The 21,606-nt window shown below is 39.0% G+C and overlaps 1 protein-coding gene across 3 annotated transcripts in view; it reads left to right on the forward strand.

Annotated features, from left to right (window-relative positions):
• Window positions 1–510: 510 nt before the first annotated feature.
• Window positions 511–21,606, forward strand: part of LOC126335478 (tRNA 2'-phosphotransferase 1) — a 103,652-nt gene continuing 82,556 nt past the window's right edge. For all 3 annotated transcript variants that reach the window (XR_007564882.1, XR_007564881.1, XM_049998796.1), the window contains exon 1: window positions 511–725. The gene's annotated coding sequence lies outside the window, so the exon portion shown is untranslated. The remainder of the gene's footprint in view (window positions 726–21,606) is intronic.

Genomic DNA, 21,606 nt, shown 5'->3' on the forward strand with positions numbered 1-21,606 from the left:
TGACAGCTAGGTGCCCCCATCCCCGCCCAACCCCCCAATCACCACGACCACGGCGACCTGGTACATGGCCTCCCACGTGAGACCACTGAATACAATAGCTGTATGGTGCAGCAGTACTGAAGGCAAGATAATCGTACTCAGTATCCGTCACTCCGAAAGTTTTGATACGTACAGTACCACAGCCAGCTGTCAGCTATGTCGGTGGGCGCTGATGACCATGCTGTTTAGCGCCCTAAAACCTCAAACCACGTACACACACACACACACAGCCATGTCGGTACCCCTGTAGCATGGTAAGGTTTAACAGAAAATACTTCCTGTTTAAGAACACGGACAGTGTAAATGGAAGAAATTAGTTCACACTCTACCCTGAAGAGAATGGAAATACACAGTGCAATACAAATCGCGGAGGTTTATAGAATATTTATACTATAGATGCAGATACAATAATGATAATTGAGAACGTCGTTTTTAGCGATTGGTAGAGCAACCGCTATGACCTGTGACTGTGTGTGAAGCAATGTCTTTGGTGTGACGAAAATAAACATAGGTGTTTTTTGGATCGTGTCAACTGATGAATTCTGCTGAACTTAAATATTTCATCCAATTTGGTGATCTGAAGCTGTGTTTCGAAGATGAAAAGAAATCAGTCATTGACATGTGATACATTAATTTACATTTAGCCCCGTTTGTAAAGTTGTTCTCGGGCTCGAATCTCAAGCAAGGTAATGAACGAAAAATTCGCTTGAAAGTGTGAAGTTCTTACGATAAAGTGCCTTAGTATGACGGGAGAAAACGACGTTGGTACGCTGTTTCCCACCCCGCATTCCGCTAGCTGCAGAGCGAAATGACACAAAAAATGTCAACAAGTTTACATACCGGTACCAAAAAATGTGTATATATACGTTATTTCACTATTACGACAAATACCGACATGTGTGAATATCACAGGGCTGTGATTCCCCGATAAGCGTAAACTGATAAGTTTCGAAGATAGTTGCTCCAGCAAATCAGGCGACGAACATACACATTATTAGCAAAAATGTAATATTTTTGCCACATTTACACATTATTTTATAGAATATAGACAGCGCTTTAATGGGAATGCCATTAGTTTAAGCTTAAATTCTGCCCCGGGAACTTTTTTCTTTCTTCAAATATATTGTGTAACGTTGCTTACCCCATTTTTGTACAAGCTATCTCAAGACTGATTATAGATAAGAATCGGTTAAGAGATTTGTAGCCCAACTAATTGCTTCGATAATAAAACTACAACCGGTTTGAAGTTAATCGTTTTTTTTAAAGACGTTTATGAGCGTTCATAATTTTCCTAGAAAAAAGTGTGACAGCTTATTGTGCCACAACTTTTGGCAGCACGGTTTAATTTTCCTGGGTAAAATACAAATAATTATAGCTTTTCGTGCGTAGACAATTATTTATACGTTTTCGGAAAATTGTGGAAAATTCCAGATACCGGTATCAGATTTCTGTACAGTATTAGTTTCATTAAACATCCACCATATAATGTGCATGTAGTGTATAGGCCTAATGAGAAATTCAGCTGCTATGAAAGACTATGAATATTGTGGTTGTAGAAGAGAATCACAGAAAGATGCTTAAGGTGTTGAGAGCTTCAATGAAAACACTATGTAATGTTCACTTGTAGGATTCATCCTATAAACCATATAATGCAAAACAGGAAGGAAATCAGCAGTCAGTCTCTCAACTCAAGCAGTACTTCATTGCAGATCTAGATATCAGCTATAGAATAGCAAAAATATAAGAATTAAAAAGGAACTGGACATTGAATGACAAAAACAGAATTGGTATCACAGTAAAACAGAACTGGGGACTTTATAATAAGGAACATACCATTTCAAGTGAGTCACGTGGGCTGAAAAATCTTATAACTGCACAAGTTGTTACACAACCTCAGTACATATATAGCTTAGTTGAAGCTGAGGCAGCTGTACAACCAGCCAAAATGCACATTATATAGGATGAACAATGCTCTCTAGCCAATGACGTGTATAATCAGTTTATTAAATTAAAATAGACAGATAGCATATACAGTAAAATAACAATTTTGCATAAAAGAAATTACAAGGTAAGGTAATCACTGGCAATGGCTAATGGAACAATACAGTGAACCTGATGCAACAAATGTGAATTAAAATTAATGTTAAAATGTTTTCAAAAAATCATGATTGAAAGCTTGACCCATGATGCCATCAATATGGCAGAAACGGCTAGTTACAGCATATACAATATGGTCTCTGTGACGTCATTACACAGCACCATCGTAAATCAAATAACATAAAAAAAATTTAAATTACAACATTCTGCTCAACCAACAAAACCCCAGGAATTGGACATTTCCCTTGACTTGTGTAGGTCAACTGCAGTTCTCGATCCCAAAAAAAACAACACCCACATCTTTGAAAGGTGGAATCGGACATTTCCCTTGACCATATAGCTCAAGTGCAGCTATCAATACCAAAAACATCAACACCTACACCTCTGAAAAGTAGGACAAAAAACCCTTATAACTCAAAACCACAATTACCCGATATCCACAACATTAATTAAAACACAACCTACATACCATAAATACTCAACAGACAACACATCAAAATTACTATAGAATAAAACCAAAGCAAAAATTACTTACCGACAAAAGCCACCAGCAATACCGCATGGGTTGACCACCACACGCACACATGCATGCATGTATGTACGCACGCACATGTGCACAAAGATGCACCCACATTACTCCACCAACTACCTAAACTCAAAACAATGTTAGCACGATGACAACCAGAACTCAGATGAACTCAATACAACATGTGGAACACAGCACAGCCACACCTCCCACCAGAGGGCACCATCAAATACAACATAATATCCATAAACACAACCAATTCAAAAACAACGTGACATAGTGACGTCACAGACACCACCACCATTACGTCACGGATCAAAACAGACGGGTGGAATGATATGCTTCCAGTAACCCGAAAGCTTGGTGTAATTGGATCACAATTATTATCTTTTATTTTATTTTGCAATGTCTTGTACTAAATATCAAAATGCACACATTGTCACACCACGTAATGAGGTCATAATGAACTTGAAGTTATGGGTGTCGAGTGACACGACATACAATAAAACTTTCTATAAAATGTTTGTTGAGAATTCTGTGAAATGCATAATGGCCTGAATTGATGTTAATAACATTATTGTCTATGATAATGTCAATGGTTACAGCAAAAATGAGCTAATTTTGCAGAAGACCTCAGGTGACAAAAAATTTCAATCTTATCTTGGAGATCTAAAAAATGTGCTCTCACTTCTAAGCAGCAACATCAAATGTGATGTCATATTTGGAACACTGTGTCCACATACAGTCAGGCAGGCAGAAAAATGAGATTTTGTACTTATCCTTTTTTCCCAACGCTTCATGTTCACTAAATCTCACTTAACATCATCTTCCAGTTTGCACACATAACCCAGCATCACAGTCTGGACATTATAATTTATAAACAACTGACTCATGACAAATACTTCTTTTGTCAGTGTTAGCAATTAAGCTTCAACCAAGGTTATATTTGTGGTCAAAAATTAGACTATAGTTTTATGCTTTTTAAAAACTGATGGCACTTTCATACTAATTGTACCACAGTATGTTAAACAAATATATTTGCTGTTGCTGTCTTTTACTTTACTGCTCACAATGGGTGTAACTCCTTTTTTACTTTTAACTTCAGTTTTTTTATACACACATCAAAAAAAGTTTTTCGTCACCCCTGTTCCCAGAATTCCTGAAGATAGACGTTGCCCGTGGATACTGTATCATAGACCAGGCCCTTTGACTGTTCAGAGTTGTCACTAAAACTGCCCAAAGATGTAAACATCCATGCATGAGCAGCGCCTATTAGACGGAAGGGGTCTGACAGCCGATCAGTTCCAGTCATTCCACCAGGAAGAAGGTACACGGCTTGTGTTGTCTGTAGTTCAACGCTGCCTAGATGGTCAATATAGCGTTTCGATTGCGTCCACCTTGTTACTTTGTGCCAGACAGGGCTCTCAACAAGAGAGGTGTCGAGGTGGAATGAACCAAAGCGATGTTCGGACATGCAGGAGATACAGAGAGACAGGAACTGTCGGTGACATGCCTCGCTCATTTTGCCCAAAGACTACTACTACAGTGGATGACCGCTACCTATGGCTTATGGCTCGGAGGGACCCTAACAGCAATGTCACCTTGTTAAATAATGCTCTTTGTGCAGCCACAGGACGTCGTGTTACGACTCAAACTGTGCGCAATAGGCCGCATGATGTGCAACTTCACTCCTGACGTCCATGGCGAGGTCCATCTTTTTTCAACCACGACACCATGCAGCGCAGTACAGATGGGCCCAACAACATACCAAATAGACCGCTCAGGGTAGGTAACAAGTTCTCTTCACCAATGAGTGTCGCATATGCCTTCAACCAGACAATCGTTGGAGACAATGTTTGGAGGCAACCTGGTCAGGCGGAATGCCTTAGACACACTGTCCAGCGTGTGCAGCAAGGTTGAGGTTCCCTGCTGGTTTGGCGTGGCATTATGTGGGGCCGATGTACACCGCTGATGGTCATGGAAGGCGCTGTAACGGCTATACGAAATGTGAATGCCATCCTCTGACCGGTAGGCAACCATATCAGCAGCATATTGGCGAGGCATTCATCTTCATGGTCGACAGTTCGTGCCCCCATCGTGCACATCTTGTGAATGACTTCCTTCAGGATAATGATATCGCTCGACTGGAGCGGCCAGCATGTTTTCCAGACATGAACCCTATTGAACATGCCTGAGATGGATTGACAATGGCTGTTTATGAATGATGTGACCCACCAACCACACTGTGCGATCTACACTGAATTGCCATTGAGGAGTGGGACAGTCTTGACCAACAATGCCTTGATGAACTTGTGAATAGTATGCCACAATGAATGCAGGCATGCATCAATGCAAGAGGACATGCTACTGGGTATTAGAGGTACCGGTGTGTACAGCAATTTGGACCACCACCTCTGGAGGTCTCACTGTCTGGTGGTACAACACACAATGTGTGGTTTTCATGAACAATAAAAAGGGGCAGAAATGATGTTTATGTTGATCTCTATTCCAATTTTCTGTACTGGTTCCAGAACTCTTGGAGCCGAGGTGATTTAAAACTTTTTTTAATGTGTGTAAATATTACTCACATGATACTGTGGATAATATTCACCTTTGCAATATGTTAATGAACAAAGTAAGAGCATACGGACTATCAGACCAATTGTGTGATTGGATTGAGGAGTTCCTAGATAACAGAACGCAGCATGTCATTCTCAATGGAGAGAAGTCTTCCGAAGTAAGAGTGATTTCAGGTGTGCCGCAGGGGAGTGTCATAGGACCGTTTGCTATTCACAATATACATAAATGACCCGGTGGATGACATCGGAAGTTCACTCAGGCTTTTTGCAGATGATGCCGTGGTGTATCGAGAGGTTGCAACAATGGAAAATTGTACTGAAATGTTGGAGGATCTGCAGCGAATTGACGCATGGTGCAGGGAATGGCAATTGAATCTCAGTGTAGACAAGTGTAATGTGCTGCGAATACGTAGAAAGATAGATCCCTTATCATTTAGCTACAAAATAGCAGGTCAGCAACTGGAAGCAGTTAATTCCATAAATTATCTGGGAGTACGCATTAGGAGTGATTTAAAATGGAATGATCATATAAAGTTGATCGTCGGTAAAGCAGATGCCAGACTGAGATTCATTGGAAGAATCCTAAGGAAATGCAATCGAAAACAAAGGAAGTAGGTTACACTACACTTGTTCGCCCACTGCTTGAATACTGCTCAACAGTGTGGGATCCGTACCAGATAGGGTTGATAGAAGAGATAGAGAAGAAAGTCTACAACACTATTATTGCAAGTGTTTTACTGGAAAATACCAAAGCCGTGTTTCCCATTTTCACTCCAAAAATCCAAATATAAAATATATTAGTTTCCACTTCACAGTTAAGTTTGATTTCGTCATGTAAACTTTGTGACAGATGTATTGTTGATGTCATATTTGTATTTTATTAACAAAAGTGTGTCATCAATATATCTAAAATAATCAATTACCTTTTCTGCCAATCTGCGATTTTCAAGAGAAAAACGTGTTTTCAAGGTAATTAATAAAAATATTGGCTAGCTGGTCAGAAATGGAACTTGCCACACTCAGTCCATCAACAAATTTAAAGACAGCAGATCATAACCTCATAAATCTTATTCTAAGATAGCCTGTTTTGTTCCTAATAATTTCAAAAGTGCTGCCCAGCAATACAGTAGTACACATGATTGCTATGCCCAAAGAGACAATTTTCAAATCTGCAGTTTCCGTTATATCATGAATGTACTGGATAATTCATAACTGTTCTTGACTGAATATTGGTGATTGTACAGGAAGTGTTTCTTTAAAGAATTCAGGTATTTTCTAGTAACTTTGCTGAAAGGTCCTCCTCTCTCATCAACATTTTCCTGGCCAGCAGATGTTTGTCAGATTTAGCACCTTACGGTAAAAACTAACTTTTGGTTCACTATGTGCACTAGCATCAGCAGACTGACCTACTAATCTCAGCCTTGCTTCATTCACTATCTTATTCAATGTTTCCCTTACAACCACAAACAAAAGGTCAAACATTGAAGGAGTTACAAGCACTGCCAACTCAAAATGCAGCCTATACAAATCGTCACTAATCATCTGCTACTGAATAAAAATTTTCTCATAATGAACTCTTCACATTTGCAACTGCAAAAGCAGCACATTTTTCTTGTGACTGTTGTCAGTATCATATACAATAATATTATTAGCATCAATTCAGGCCATTATGTGTTTCATAGAATTCTCAAGAAACATTTGTAGGGAGTTTTATTTTAAGACATATCATTCAACAGCCATGACTCTCAAGTTTGTATGATCTTATTACATGGTCTGTTAGTGTGTGAATTTTGTCATTTAGTACAAGACATTGTAAAATAAAATAAAAGATAATTGTCATCTGATAACACTGAGCTTTCAACCAAGGTTAAGGATTTTTTTAAAAGTTTTATCATTAATTTTAATTCACATTTTTTGCATCAGGATCTGTGCATTTTTATGTTAAATCATTACATCTGCTTACTTTAACTTGTACTTTATTTAACGCAAAATTGTTATTTTACTGTCATTGTTATTTGTATACTTAAGTTTTATAATACTAAATTTGTTTGAACACTGGTTATACATACCAGTGGATAGAGGGTGCTGTTCACCCTCAATGACATACACTGTGGCTGGTTGCATAAGTCAGTAAACAGCAACTTCAGTTTTAATTAAGCTATATACATGTTAAGGTGACGTAACAACATGTTCTGTTACAAGCTTTTTTAGTGTACATGACTCGCTTCTGATGGTATGTTAGTTACCATGAAATCCCCAGATCTACATAACTGCAATATTGTATTTCTTATATATTTACCACTCGCGCTTCTAGGCACGTGTGATGTTAGGTTAGTTAGGTTTAAGTAGTTCTAAGTTCTAGGGGACTTCTCGCGGTTCTAGGTGCGCCGTCCGGAACCGTGCGACTGCTACGGTCGCAGGTTCGAATCCTGCCTCGGGCATGGATGTGTGTGATGTCCTTAGGTTAGTTAGGTTTAAGTAGTTCTAAGTTCTAGGGGACTAATGACCACAGCAGTTGAGTCCCATAGTGCTCAGAGCCATTTGAACCATTTTTCTAGGGGACTGATGACCACAGCAGTTGAGTCCCATAGTGCTCAGAGCAATTTTTTGATGGTAGCTATTCTGTAGCTGAAATCTAGATCTACAATAAAGTATTGATTGAGCTGCAATGGATTGCTGACCTCCTACATGTTATTTATTTATTTTTTTTACACGTCAAGTTCCATAGGACCAAATTGGGGAGTAAATCTCCAAGGTCATGGAACATGTCAATGCATGAAATTGCAACATAAAAGTAATAACAGATAAAAATAAATGTTCATGAACCTGAAAAATATCAGTCCATCAGTTTAAGTAAACGCTGTCAGAAATACAATAAAAATCTGCTTAATTTTTCAAGGAACTCCTTGACATAATAGAAGGAGTGACTGATGAGGAAACTCTTCAGTTGCAATTAAAAAGCATGTGGATTACTGCTGTTGTTGTGGTCTTCAGACCTGAGACTGGTTTGATGCAGCTCTCCATGCTGCTCTATCCTGTGCAAGCTTCTTCGTCTCCCAGTACCTACTGCAACCTATACCCTTCTGAATCTGCTTAGTGTATTCACCTATTCACCTCTTGGTCTCCCTCTACAATTTTTACCCTCCACGCTGCCCTCCAATACTACTGCTAAGATTTTTGAATTTGAGTGGCAGCTTATTGAAAATGGATGCAGCAGTATACTGCACACCTTTTTGCAGAGGAGTTAAGGAACTCTGATGCCAATTTAGGTTGGTTTCTGCTGAGTATTAACCGAGTGGAAGCTGCTTATTCATGGGAATAAGCTAATATTGGTAACAAGAAACGACAGTAAGGTACATATTGAGAGGCCAGTGTCAAAATACCTAGACTCGTGAACAGAGGTCAACAAGAGGTTCATGAACTTACACCACTTATTGCTCGAACTGCCCATTTCTGAGCCAAAACTATCCTTTTAGAATGGGAAGAGTTACCCCAAAATATAATACCATACTACATATGTGTATTAAAATAAACAAAGTAGACTAATTTTGCTGTCGAACGATCACTCATTCCTGATACCGTTCAAATAGTAAAAATGGCAGTATTAAGTCTTTGAACAAGATCCTAAACGTGGGCTTTCCACGACAGCTTACTATCTGTCTGAACTCCTAGAAATTTGAACTGTTCAGTTTCACTAATCATATGCCCATTCTGTGAAATTAAAACGTCAAGTTTTGTTGAATTGTGCATTAGAAACTGTAAAAACTGAATCTTACTGTGATTTAGCATTAGTTTACTTTCTACAAGCCATGAACTTAGGTCATGTACTGCACTATTTGAAACCGAACCAATGTTGCACACAACACCCTTTACTACCAAGCTAGTGTCATCAGCAAACAGAAATATTTTAGAATTACCCATAATACTAGAGGGCATATCATTCATATAAGTAAGGAACAGGAGTGTCCCCAACACTGATCCCTGGGACACCCTCCACTTGACAGTATCCCAATCAGACCCTACATCACAGCTGTTATCAACATTGTGAATAATGACCATTTGCTGCCCGTTGCTAAAGTAAGAGGTGAACTAATTGTGAGCTACACCCCGTATTCCGTAATGGTCCAACTTCTGGAGCAATATTTTGTGATCAACACAATCAAATGCCTTAGTTAAATAAAAAAAAAATTTGCCAAGCGTTCGAAACCTTTTGCTTAACCCATCCAGTACCTCACAGAGGAAAGAGAATATAGCATTCTCAGTTGTTAAATGACTTCTAAAACCAAACTGTACATTTGATAGCAAATCATGTGATATAAAATGATGAATTATCCTTACATACACAGCTTTTTTAATAACTTTTGCAAACACCGATGCCATAGAAATAGGTTTGAAATTATCTACATTATCCCTTTCTCCCTTTTTATAAAGCGGCTCTACTACTGTGTACTATAATCGCTCAGGAAACTGACCATTCCTAAAGGAAAAATTACAAATATGACTAAATACAGGGCTAACATGTGCAGCACAGTACTTTAATATTCTGCTAGACACACCATCATAACTATGAGAGTCCTTAGTCTTCAGTGATTTAATTATTGACTCAATCTCCCTCTTGTCTGTATCACAGAGAAGTATTTCAGACATCAATCTTGGAAAGGCATTTGCCAAGAAAGTTATATGATTTCCTGTAGAAACAAAAATTTTATTTATTTCAACAGCAATGCTCAGAAAATTATTGTTAAATACTGTACGTATATCTGATTTATCAATAACAGAAATATTTTTACTGCGAACTGACTTTATATCGCTGACCTTGTGCTGCTGACCCGAGACTTCATCCACAACTGACCATATGGTTTTAATTTTACCCTGTGAATTAGCTATTCTATTTGCATACCACATCCTCTTTGCCTTCCTAATAATATTTTTAATCACCTTACAACGCTGTTTGTAATGTGTAAAAAACTCTCTGTTGCTGAGGGATTAACTTTCCTACATAGTTTGTAATTAAATTATGACATTGGTTTGAGTACAAAAGCCTTTTAGTGTTAAAATTTCTGCAACATGGTCTGAAAGGCCATTCACGCCATTACTAACAGAAAGCCCATCTAGTAACGAAGTATGAACAAAAATATTGTCTATGGCTGTGCTGCTCTTCCCCTGCACCCTAGTTGAAAGAAACCACAGTCTGAATCAGATCATACGAATTTAGGAGATCTACAAACATCCTTTTTTTTTTTTTTTTTTTTTTTTTTTTTTTTTTTTTTTTTTTTTTTTTTTTTTTTTTTTTGCGCAATCATCTACAAAATTTATATTGAAGTCATCACATATAACTAGTTTCTGGTACTTCCTACAAAGTGAATCAAGAAACCTCTCTAGCTTGAGCAGAAATGCTCTGAAGTTGGAGTTAGGGGACCTATAAACAACAACAATTAGAAGTTTAGTTTCACTAATTTCAACTGCCACTGCACAACATTCAAACATCCGTTCAGTGCAGTGTCATGATACGTCTATTGATTCAAATGGAATGCTGTTTTTTATGTACATAGCCACTCCCCCCCCCCCCCCCCCCCCCCCGCAAGGAACTCGTTGGGAAGCAGCCAGCTAATCTGTATCTTGGTAAAGGAATTGTCAAATTATTTAAGTGGTGCTCTGATATACCAATAATTTCAGAGTCAACAACTATAAGCTGTTCACTAATGTTATCTCTAATACCTCTTATATTTTGATTAAATATGCAAATTCCTTCTCTACTTGGAAACATTACATCCTCAGAAGGTGATCCCTTAGTCAGAGGGACTTCCTCTAAGCAGGTATACTCATCAGCTGACTTCATTCTAAAAATGGTGCAGCTCTAACACCAATTACTACAGGATTTTTTCCATGAGTGACACCACCACCACCACCACCACCACCACCACCACCACCACCCACTACACTGTCACCTATAAGCTTAGCCAGCCTCCCCTTCCCATACGTATTGAGGTGCAGGCCCTGCGTAGTACCCGATCTACTGATAGGCCCAACTGACACCCCTGAGATGTGACGCATGCCCTCTGCCATCAGCGCCCTCCCCAGCCCCACGTGAACGCTCCTAACAGCTGCAATAAGTTGAGGCCGATCATGACGCTGTAACAGTTGCACAAAATGCACATTAGTACCATCAGTTTGAGTAGCTATCTGTACCAGCTCACCACTTACATCATATTCCCTGTCCATATCAAGACTGTTCCCTGCTCCACCCACTATCACTACCTGATCCTCCTTAAAATTCTTACATAACTCCCCTATGCTGTCAGTCACTTGAGCCAGCCCTGCACTAGGCTTCACAATGCTGATACTCACTCCCCAACACTTCATGCAACTGCTGGCCCACACCTCTACCGTGGGAACTACCTAGCAGCAGAACCTACTTCTTTCTGTTACACTTTGCAACTAACCTAGGCCTCCTAATTGCTGAGGACTGGTACATGTTCCCTACATTTACAGCAACGCAAGCCTCCTCTCCACTCAACTCTGACAATTGATCAAATCTATTGCATGTACGCAAAGTAAAACTGTCTGAATACCTCCTCTTCGTAGCTGCCTTCTCACCAACTGCCAGTTCCCATTCCCCACCACCCTTCACCCTCCTCAACCTATCTAACTCCTCCTTTGCGCATTTTAACTGCACCTAAAGGGCACAGATCTTACGCTCCTGTTCCTCTATCAACTTATTTCTTTGAAAGATTTTGCAATCCCAGGTGAGGATCTCACTAAAATGACCACTGGTTTCCCCACTGCATTCCCCCCAATGAAAATATTTTGAACAAATCCCACACCGTAACCCACTACTCACAAGCCTACAACAGAGCCCACACTTCTTACTCATGGTAAAATTTTACAGTTACTGAAAAAAAAAAAACTATACGTCTATGTTACCAAAGTTCAGTTACACCAGTAGAACTATTTATAGAACTAACATTAATGGTCTGCAAATTCTCTGCCTACTAAGAAAGCAACTACTTGTTTAATACTACTACACCACAGCTAATACCAATACCAACAAAACTTCTCAAAATTATTAGCTAAAACCAAAAAATTCAAACAGCTACTGGAACACCAAACTAAGTGAAAACACTGAATGAAAATTTTACTGAAATATTTTACTAGAAACAATAAGAAATGCCAGTATAAAACTAAAGAACGAAATTTACTAAACAACTTCAGCACACAGAAAACTAAAAAACACAGTGAGCGAACAATTACAAAAGTTATTAAGTCGTTATTTCACCACCATTGGCACGCAACACCGCTGAAAACTATTAAATTTAATAACTGTATTACAGTGCACAAATAAGTTTGACAGTACTTAGCTTTATAACTGCTATAGCTGCAGTGCATGCCACAAAATGTAAACACACTACTGAGTCGCGAGGATTAGACGAACGACACAAGCACATTCACAAATAAGAGACCAATTGAGTCAATAACACAGGATTACGTCACAGTTATGGAGCACAATCGTTCTAATGGAATCCAACCTGATATAAACCATATATTTGCCTCTTAAATGGATTTGCTGTTCTCTTCCAGAACTGAAATAAATAATTCTGCATTACAAAATAAAAGACACTAAAAGTTTGGTATACCTCACCAATGATTGATGGATATCACAGGAGATTCGTCTATGTTTATAACATCATCATCGTGTTTGTTTTCTCATTACATTCTTTGCTTATCTATGTGGCCTTCTATCTCTCTATTTTACAGCTTACTACAGACTCCATTTGCATAGTACCTGTCAGTAATGTTATTTAGTGCTATTATTTGATAATGGGTGCTTTGAGCCTCAACACCACATGCTTTGTCACAGTCAACTGAACCTATCGATATTTGATGTTGGCTTCATCCCTTACTTAATGATGGTTGGTATGTGACATCATACATGCTCAAACAGAAAGAAAGCAGAAGACTGACAATATTTATATTTTGTGTACACTAGTTTTGACAGTATTTATTTTTCGTGTATATTACTTTTTGAAATATAGGTTGGTGTGTCACAGACTGATCTGTGACATAGCCCAAGGTATAGGTGAGGTTGGAAGTTGACAGTTTTGTTGTCAGTTTGCAAAGCAGTATCATTTGCTTCAATTTATTCTCATGTCCGATCATTAAACAACAGGTAGGTAGCTTCATCAGATAAATCTCAGCATCTGAAAATACAATAATTATCATCCTTAATATCCCCAATTCATCATATTGAAGCATTGTAATAGGTCACAGAGCATGAACAATTTTGTATGCATGAAAGAATAAAAGTTTATGCAAGATATAGTTGAGAAATTTTTTTGTGGTCTGTAATTCATGTGTCACTCTCAAAAGTAATTTCTGTGTGCTCATAAAACAGACTATCTACTTCCATTGTGTTGCTTATCTGTAACCTTTGGGTATGCTTCAGTGACCATACAAAGTGCAGTGGTGGGATGTTGTGTGACACAAGGAATGTAGAACTTAGCATTACTGCTTAGCTGCGAGCATAGTACTCATTGTACAATAGGTTTTCCCTTATATACAAGGCCCTGCTTGGATCAGCAGTCCTCTGTGACTACGGAACACACTAATTTTCACAGTAACACATTAAATGGGCATGTGTCCTGTTAGGTAGTAATCACACTCTTCCAAACAATCAAGAGTTCACTCTTCTTGAACAAAAGCAAACAAAAATTTGACTAGAAACTAATAGTGGATCACATTTAAATTGTCAGTGTGTGTTTTTAACATGAAAGACAAGAAGGAAGTTTTGAAAAGAATCCATTTTTTTCTGTTCATATGCTTTGTATGCAGTTGCTTGAGCACGAAGTCAGTGAAAAGGTTTACAGTTCTTGTTTATCTGAAAGATGTTTACTCTAAATAGACAACATTTTTTTACCATCCCCTTGACAGGAAAATAAGAAGCAGAAGGAAAAAGGTCTTTGTAAACCAAATTCACATTCTGCTTTCACAGAGCCGACAAACCTATCAGTTTGAAGGAAACCAGAACACGTAATGAATACTGAACTAATAGCAGTTATAACCGGAGCTATTTGTTGTGAAATCTCAAATCTGTTATGCCATTCACTGCTATTATCCTTGCAACTGAAAATGCAAGGTGGCCCTATGTTGTGATATCTTCCATTAGTGATTAACCATTAGTTATCAATGTTTTTTCTTGTGTTCCCAGCCAGTGTCAAAGTATTTTTTTTTAAAAAAGTTAATATAGAAAGTATTCGTATGTAAGTGACCATTACCTGCTTGACAGAAAAAATAGCACATACAAATCTCATACAAACTATTCTACATGTTCCATATGTTGTAAGTAGTAGTATACATTACAAAACGGTAGCATTCATTTGTTAGGTGATTAATAAACACTTTTTCAATAGTTTTTGTTTTACTTTATGAGAAACTGTACTTAGTTGCCTCAAATTCTCCCCATTCCCGAAACTGATGAGTTGTCATTACTCCTACCCTCAGTTATATAGTCTGTTGATGTTCATCAGCCATTGATAAGACTTTCTGTAATAATGTCAGTGAAATTCTACGGGTACAGCTCAACAACTGTCTGTAGATTTTCTGTGATAATGACAATGAAATTCTAGGGATACAGCTCAGCACATGCAAAGGAAAAGAGTTAGATGTAATAGGCATCATAAGGTAGGAAATGGGATGACAGTACAGGTGAGAAATCCTTGGATTGTGGGAACCTGGCAAAAAGAAGGGTACAAATAAAATACTTGGGGAAGACTCAAACATGGTGCAGAAGGATTGTAAAGGAAATATGAACTTGCAGGACTGGAATCAACTTATAGCAAATGGGATGATCTGTGGAGGGGCTATGAGCAGTTTGTTTCAGAAAATACAAGGAGTGGATGGTCTTCTGATAGAGCCTCTTGACATATAGCGTAAAGTGGGTGCAATGGAGACAATAAGTGTCCATAAGGTTGTTGCAGTTGAAGTATGCCTAGAGAGCACAAGGCTGACCAAAAAAAAGTTGTAGGATGCCACAAAGCAAGGGGGGGGGGGGAGGGGGGGGGGGGAGCGAGATGATGATCTTGTTTCATCTGCAGCTGGATTATGCACTTATCTAGATGCAATATTTCAGTGGTCCATCTAGCTGCCGTCTTCAGGTGAGAATGTTGTCTTCTAATCTTGCCAGAAATGATTCACACCATGAGTGGTGGTACTTTTATATCCCTTAGATGACCAACCGCACTTATGCCAGAAAGTGTCACTGGTCAGATAAGACAATAGCCCACATTTTACTTAAAGAGCACCCCTTGTCCCTGTTTATGAGATCTGTTCAAAAAACTTCTGGAACATTCATAATTTGGATTGGATTGATTTGGGGGAGGAGACCAAACAGCAAGGTCAGCAGTCTCATTGGATCAGGGAAGGAAGTCGACCATGCCCTGTCTAAGGAACCTTCCCAGCATTTGCCCATTCATAGTTTCACAGCGATGATGTGTTGGAGTGAAATGCAGTTGGCATCCTTGCACATGTCTGTGTTTAATGTGTAACTACCAGAACTTTCATTGTTGTGTGTCTATTAGTTATTGTTCAGTGCTTTATTGAATAGAATGTTGCGCTACACAGTTTACGAATTTCAAGATGGCAGAGTTTAAGAAGCAATCTGTCTACATTAACTCTTGTGTGAAATACGCCAAATGATGCAGAAAGCCTATGGTGATGAGTGTTTAACATACATGGTGTTACGAATTATACATACAATTTAAAAATGGCCAGCTGGAAGTTAAAGATGACCATCATTCAGGCCATCCTTTGATGTATACCAACAATGCTCATGTCTGGAACGTCAACAAAATTGTGTGTGCTAATTGAAGACTGACTGTCCAAGAGGTTGCAGAAGGATGTAACATTTCAGTTGGATCATGTCATAAAATCCTGACACAGCATCTTGGAATGCATCGTGTTGCCACCAAGTTCGTCCCACGACTCATGAGTGAAGAGCAGAAAGAACTTCACCTTGCAGTCTGTGAAGAGCTTTTGGATTGTGCAGATGAGTGTGAGATGTTGCTTAAGAGAATCGTAACTGGTGATGAGCTGTGGCTCTATGGTTATGATGCTGAGCCCAAGGTTCAGTTTTCACAGTGGGTTGAGAAATGTTCTCCAAGACCAAAAAATGCTCATCAGCTGAAGTCAAATGTCAAAACTGTATTGATAGGTTTCTTTGACTTTGAAGGATTATTTCATCATGAATTTGTGCCACAGGGACAATCTGTTAATTGATGGTACTATCGGGACATGTTGTGATGCCTGTGAGAAAATGTGAGAAGGAAATGGCATGAAATGTGGCTTGACAATTCATGGCTCATTCACCATGATAACACACCCACACATTCATCCCTGTTGGTGCATAACTATTGCACAAAAAAAAAAAAAAAAAAAAAATCACTGTGCTGCCCCATCCATCATACTCTTTAGACCTGGCCCCTGCAAAAGGTTTTTTTTTTATTTTTTTTTTTTATTTCCAAAGCTGAAAACTCTGTTGGAAGGATGAAGATTTGCAATGATAAACAAGATAAAAGAAAATTCACAGGCGGCACTTCATGTGATCCAACAAGAGGCATACCAAGACTGCTTCCGGAAGTGGAAACTGTGTTGGGAGATGTGCATCAATTGTGCAGGAGAGTATTTTGAAGGAGACCATGCACAGTAAAAAATGTCAGCATAGAACAGTTTTGTGGATAAAGTTCTGGAATTTTTTGAACAGACCTTGTATAATAGATACATGTTGATCTTTCCAGAGTTTTTATAAGGTAAATCATGTGGTACTGCTAACAAAACTGCAAGTTGGATGAAAGAGTAGTGAGTTCGGTGACAGAACGCCTATAGCAGAGAAAACAGAAGACGAGGATAGGAGACTGCACTGATTTATGTCAATGATATTGGAGAAGAGGTAAATTCAGAGATAAGGCTATTTGCTAATGTCATAGTAGTTTACAAGGAAGTAAAAAAACTTAACAGGATTCTGAGATTCTGCAGAAAGACCTAGAAATGATCAGAAATTGAATCCAGAGAAATGGATGTTGGAAAATACGGAGAAGAGCCAGCCAGTCACCTTGTTAAATAGCAGGAGTGCTGTAAGATAAATTGGTCATTCAGTAAGTCTCGAGGAAAAAAATAGAAAAAAAATATTTTTCAACATATTCCCCTTTGAACACACTGTATTTTGTTAAGTGATGCCCCAACTTTTTTTAAGCTGTCCAGAAAGTTGGATTTCAAAAGGTCTATATAATAGGCATTTATTTGGGCAATGACCTGCTCATTTGACATGAATTGTCGTCTGTTGAGCCATTCTTTCAAGTTTGGGAAAAAAAAATCCTTGGGGGCTAAAACCAGTGTATACAGTGGATGTTGCAATAATCTGAACTTTAGTTCCATAAATTTCTTCATGTATGAGCCCAAAACCTCAATAACTCATTTTAACCTCCACAGGCCATCAGTTTTATTCTGTTAATGTGTAAAAGTACAGTGATTGCTGTTAAATCAAGGATTAGTAAGGTAGCTGTCAGTAAATTTTCTTCATATGTGAAGTGTTGTAAAAGTTGTGCTTGTAAGCTGATTGGTATGTGCAAGACCGTAATGTGATGTTCGACACGTTTATGTGTGGGAACAAATGTCTGTTCTCACGTAACATGAAAGAAGTCTTTTAAAGTTGACCCATTTATCACCAATATCATGTAAGTAATTTAAACAACAATTGCAATGTTCAAGCATAATGTTCACTAATGTGTCTTACCTATTTACTGTACTTTTGGTATTCTATTGCAGACATTAGAAAGTGGCCTAAGGCTGAAAATGTGCAGTAATGTAATTTATATGCGTTGTGGATTAAAGGCGCTGATAACCTCGCTGTTATGCGCCCTAAAACACTAATCATCATCTAGTGGATTAAAGCAATAAAACTGACAGCCTATGATGGTTACAGTAGTTCCATGATTGAAATCCATAATGTTGGCCATCAAAACTTCACAGCTGTGGACCTGTGTGTTGTCATGATGCAAGAGGGTCTTTTTCAGATGAGGACTTTTTCCTCAATTTCTTTGCTTATCTGGTGTAATAACGATGCATAATATTCTCCAGTCAGCCTTTTTTCAAGAAATCGATGCAGATGATTCTGCATGCATCCTAGAAAACTGTCGTTATCACCTTGTTGGACAACTTCATTTCTGGAGTGTAATAGTGTAGTCGTGTTTCATCTACAGTTACACATTGATGCCGGATTTTGATCAAAAAGTACCCAAACAGCCTCAGTGTAGACCACACAATTGTATTTATTTTCCACTGAGAGCAAACACAGCACTCATCTTGCCGACATTTCTTTCACACCCAATTTTTTGTGCAAAATTAAAAACACTGCATCTTGTGATGTGCCTGTGGGCTCAACTGTTTTGCACACTTTGATTTGTTGATCACTCAAGACTTTATCATTGGATTTTTGTCAATCATTTTGCGGGTGCCCAGTTCCATTGGTCTTCCCAAATGCTGTTCATCTTTTGTGGAGTATGACCACATTTAAACTCATTTACCCAATTGTAAACAGTTGCAAAAGCAGGAACAGATGTGCTGTGAACTTCATCCAACTCATCTTTGATCTGTTTCAGTGTTAAGCCTTTTAAATAGAAATGTTTGAACACCTCTCGAAACTCACTTTTTTCTCTGTTGCAAACTAAACATGAAAGCTTGTTGCTCCAGTCGACTGGGACAATGAAACCACTTGGCGGACATAGCTTCAGTTTTACCTGCTCTCTAGTGACAGAGGCTTACTGCCAGAAAAATGTTTCAATGCTACGTGCATCATCTCTTGGATTTTCTAAGGACTTATTGCACGACGATTATATAAGTACAAGCTGGCACCTACAACATCACAGCGAGCCAACTTTGCAGTGAATGCTGTGATACAACATGGGGAAACACACAGCTTAGGCAGTAAACAAGGCATATAAGTCTGTGCAGATGTTAATGGGAGCTCTGAAAGTACAAGCGAGAGTACAAAGGAATGTGCTGGAGGACTGTGGCATCCCCAGCAATGATACCTGGCAAAGCATATAGAAAGAGAGTAGCTGAGCAGCTACATATGTAAAGGGAATGTGGAGAAGAGGGAGTGGTGTCACTGCAATGATTAAGAAATTTAAATGGGAATGTCACACACAAAGATGGGCAAGAGATTTGGTGGAATATGCCAAGCATATGTTGATGAAGTTGCATGGAAAGACATAGGACAAATACTTGTCTCTGATGGAGTGTATAAGAGAAGTAAAAGACCATGAGTACAAAGTAAGTTTGAAATTATAAAAAACAATATAGGCAAAATTTTTTACAGCGGTAAAGGAATGGAACAAATTACCAGGAGATATCATTCCCAGAAAGCACCACTAAACTTAATTATCTGGCCGAACAGTCCCAAAATACCAATAGGGGCAATAGGAAATGGGTAAACTTAGTTTTTACAATAAGTTGTTATATACTAGGGATATAACATAATTATGTGATGCAAAAATCTTACATACACCGCCTAGATATAGCCATATTTGTGAGCAAACAAAAAAATTATCTGTGTAAATAACATGACCCTGCTGGAGACAGCTACATGGTCCAATCACATTAATGTGACCACTGCATATGTTCGATGTCAACATACGGTAACCACTCACAGGCAAGAAGTGGCAGCACTGACACTGGTGGGTGCACAAAGTGGGGAAGGGGGGGAGGCAGGACACACAAAAATCTGCAAATGTTGTCATGACTGCAGAAACTGGACAATGGCATGAACATTGGCTTTCAGGCCAAGGGTGGAAGTATTTCTGAAATAGGTAATTACTGTTGTTAAAGTGTACCGTGCATGGCAAATAGCACTTCCCAAAACTAGCACTGAGGGAACTATGGTGCCTTAGATGACAGGGTGGATATGTGTACAGGTGAGTAGATGTGCAATTGTTGAGCAAGTGATGACTCAGATGAACCAATGGGCTACTAACAGTGTCTTCTCAATGATTGCTGATCAAATATTGCTGCGTACGGGCCTCCCAGTAGGCGCCTGGTTGATGCACCCACGCTAACTGCTATTCATTAACAACGAAGGCTGGAATTTTCAAGCCAATACTGCAACTGGACAACCTCTGTGTGGAGACAGGTGGCCATCTCAGATGAATCGCATTTTATGCTCCATCACACAGATGGCCATTGGTACGTACAACACGAATTGCGTGAAAACAAACACTGCAACAATCGTTTGAAGGGTCTAGGCAGGAGGAGAGAGCATTTCAGTCTGGTGAATGTTTTCGTAGCATTCCCTGGATGATCTTATCTTTCTGAAAGTCACAATGGATCAACACAACTATGCATCTAAGCTTGAGACCGTGTCCACCCCTAAAAGCAGTTTTTTTTTTTTTTTCATCAGCACATTGGCATCTACCAGCATGGCAATGCAATGTGTCACATAGCTCCCAGTATACATGTGTGGTTCGAAGAGCACCAGGACGAGTTTATCATACTGATCTGACCACCAAACTACCTGGGTTTAATCCCAGTCAAGAATCTGTGGCCCATCTTGACCAGGCTGTATGCACCGTGGCTCCCCAACTGAGAAACCTAGCGCAGCTGGCTGTGGCACTGGAGTCAGTGTGTCTCCACATGACTGATGGCACCTTCCAGAACATCACTGACACACTTCCTGCACATCATGCAGCGGTCCATGCTGCAAATTGTGGTCTTTCAGGCTTTTGACAGGTGGTCACATTAATGATTCTGGACTGTGTACATTGTAGGCTTTCCTGCACAGACATAATCTACTGGTGGTTTCTTTGATCCTGAGAGCACACTCAATGCTACTTCAGTATATTTAGTCTCGAGGCTCGTCGTCAAATGTGTGGAGTCTAGAAATTCTACGTACTCGGTTTGCTAAAGAAACATTTCAAACAAATTGTATTAATGAATATTATTACAAAATGAAAATAGACAATACTTAACTTTGCAATGACATAGATGTGTTGCAAGCAAAGGGCAACATACAAAATAAGCAATTTTCTTCAGTTTAACAATTCCTAAGTCTGTGTTACATAGTGTGTACAAGCAAAATAACTAGAGTTGACGCTTCTATACAAGTTGCTAGTGTTGAAGCTGCTGTTCAACTGGGGCAGTGCCAGTCAGTCACGAACTTATGTCCTCTTCATATAGGAGCCGCTGCTGTCACAATGTCGTCCTGGAGAGGGGTTGGTCAGTGTGCGATTGGCTGATGTCTTCTCACAGCCATCTCTTCTCTATCGTTCGTTCCTAAGTGGCGTGCTGGCACTTGACTTTACACCATAACATCCCCCCCCC

The sequence above is a fragment of the Schistocerca gregaria genome, chromosome 2 (assembly GCF_023897955.1).
Source record: "Schistocerca gregaria isolate iqSchGreg1 chromosome 2, iqSchGreg1.2, whole genome shotgun sequence".
NCBI lineage: Eukaryota > Metazoa > Arthropoda > Insecta > Orthoptera > Acrididae > Schistocerca > Schistocerca gregaria.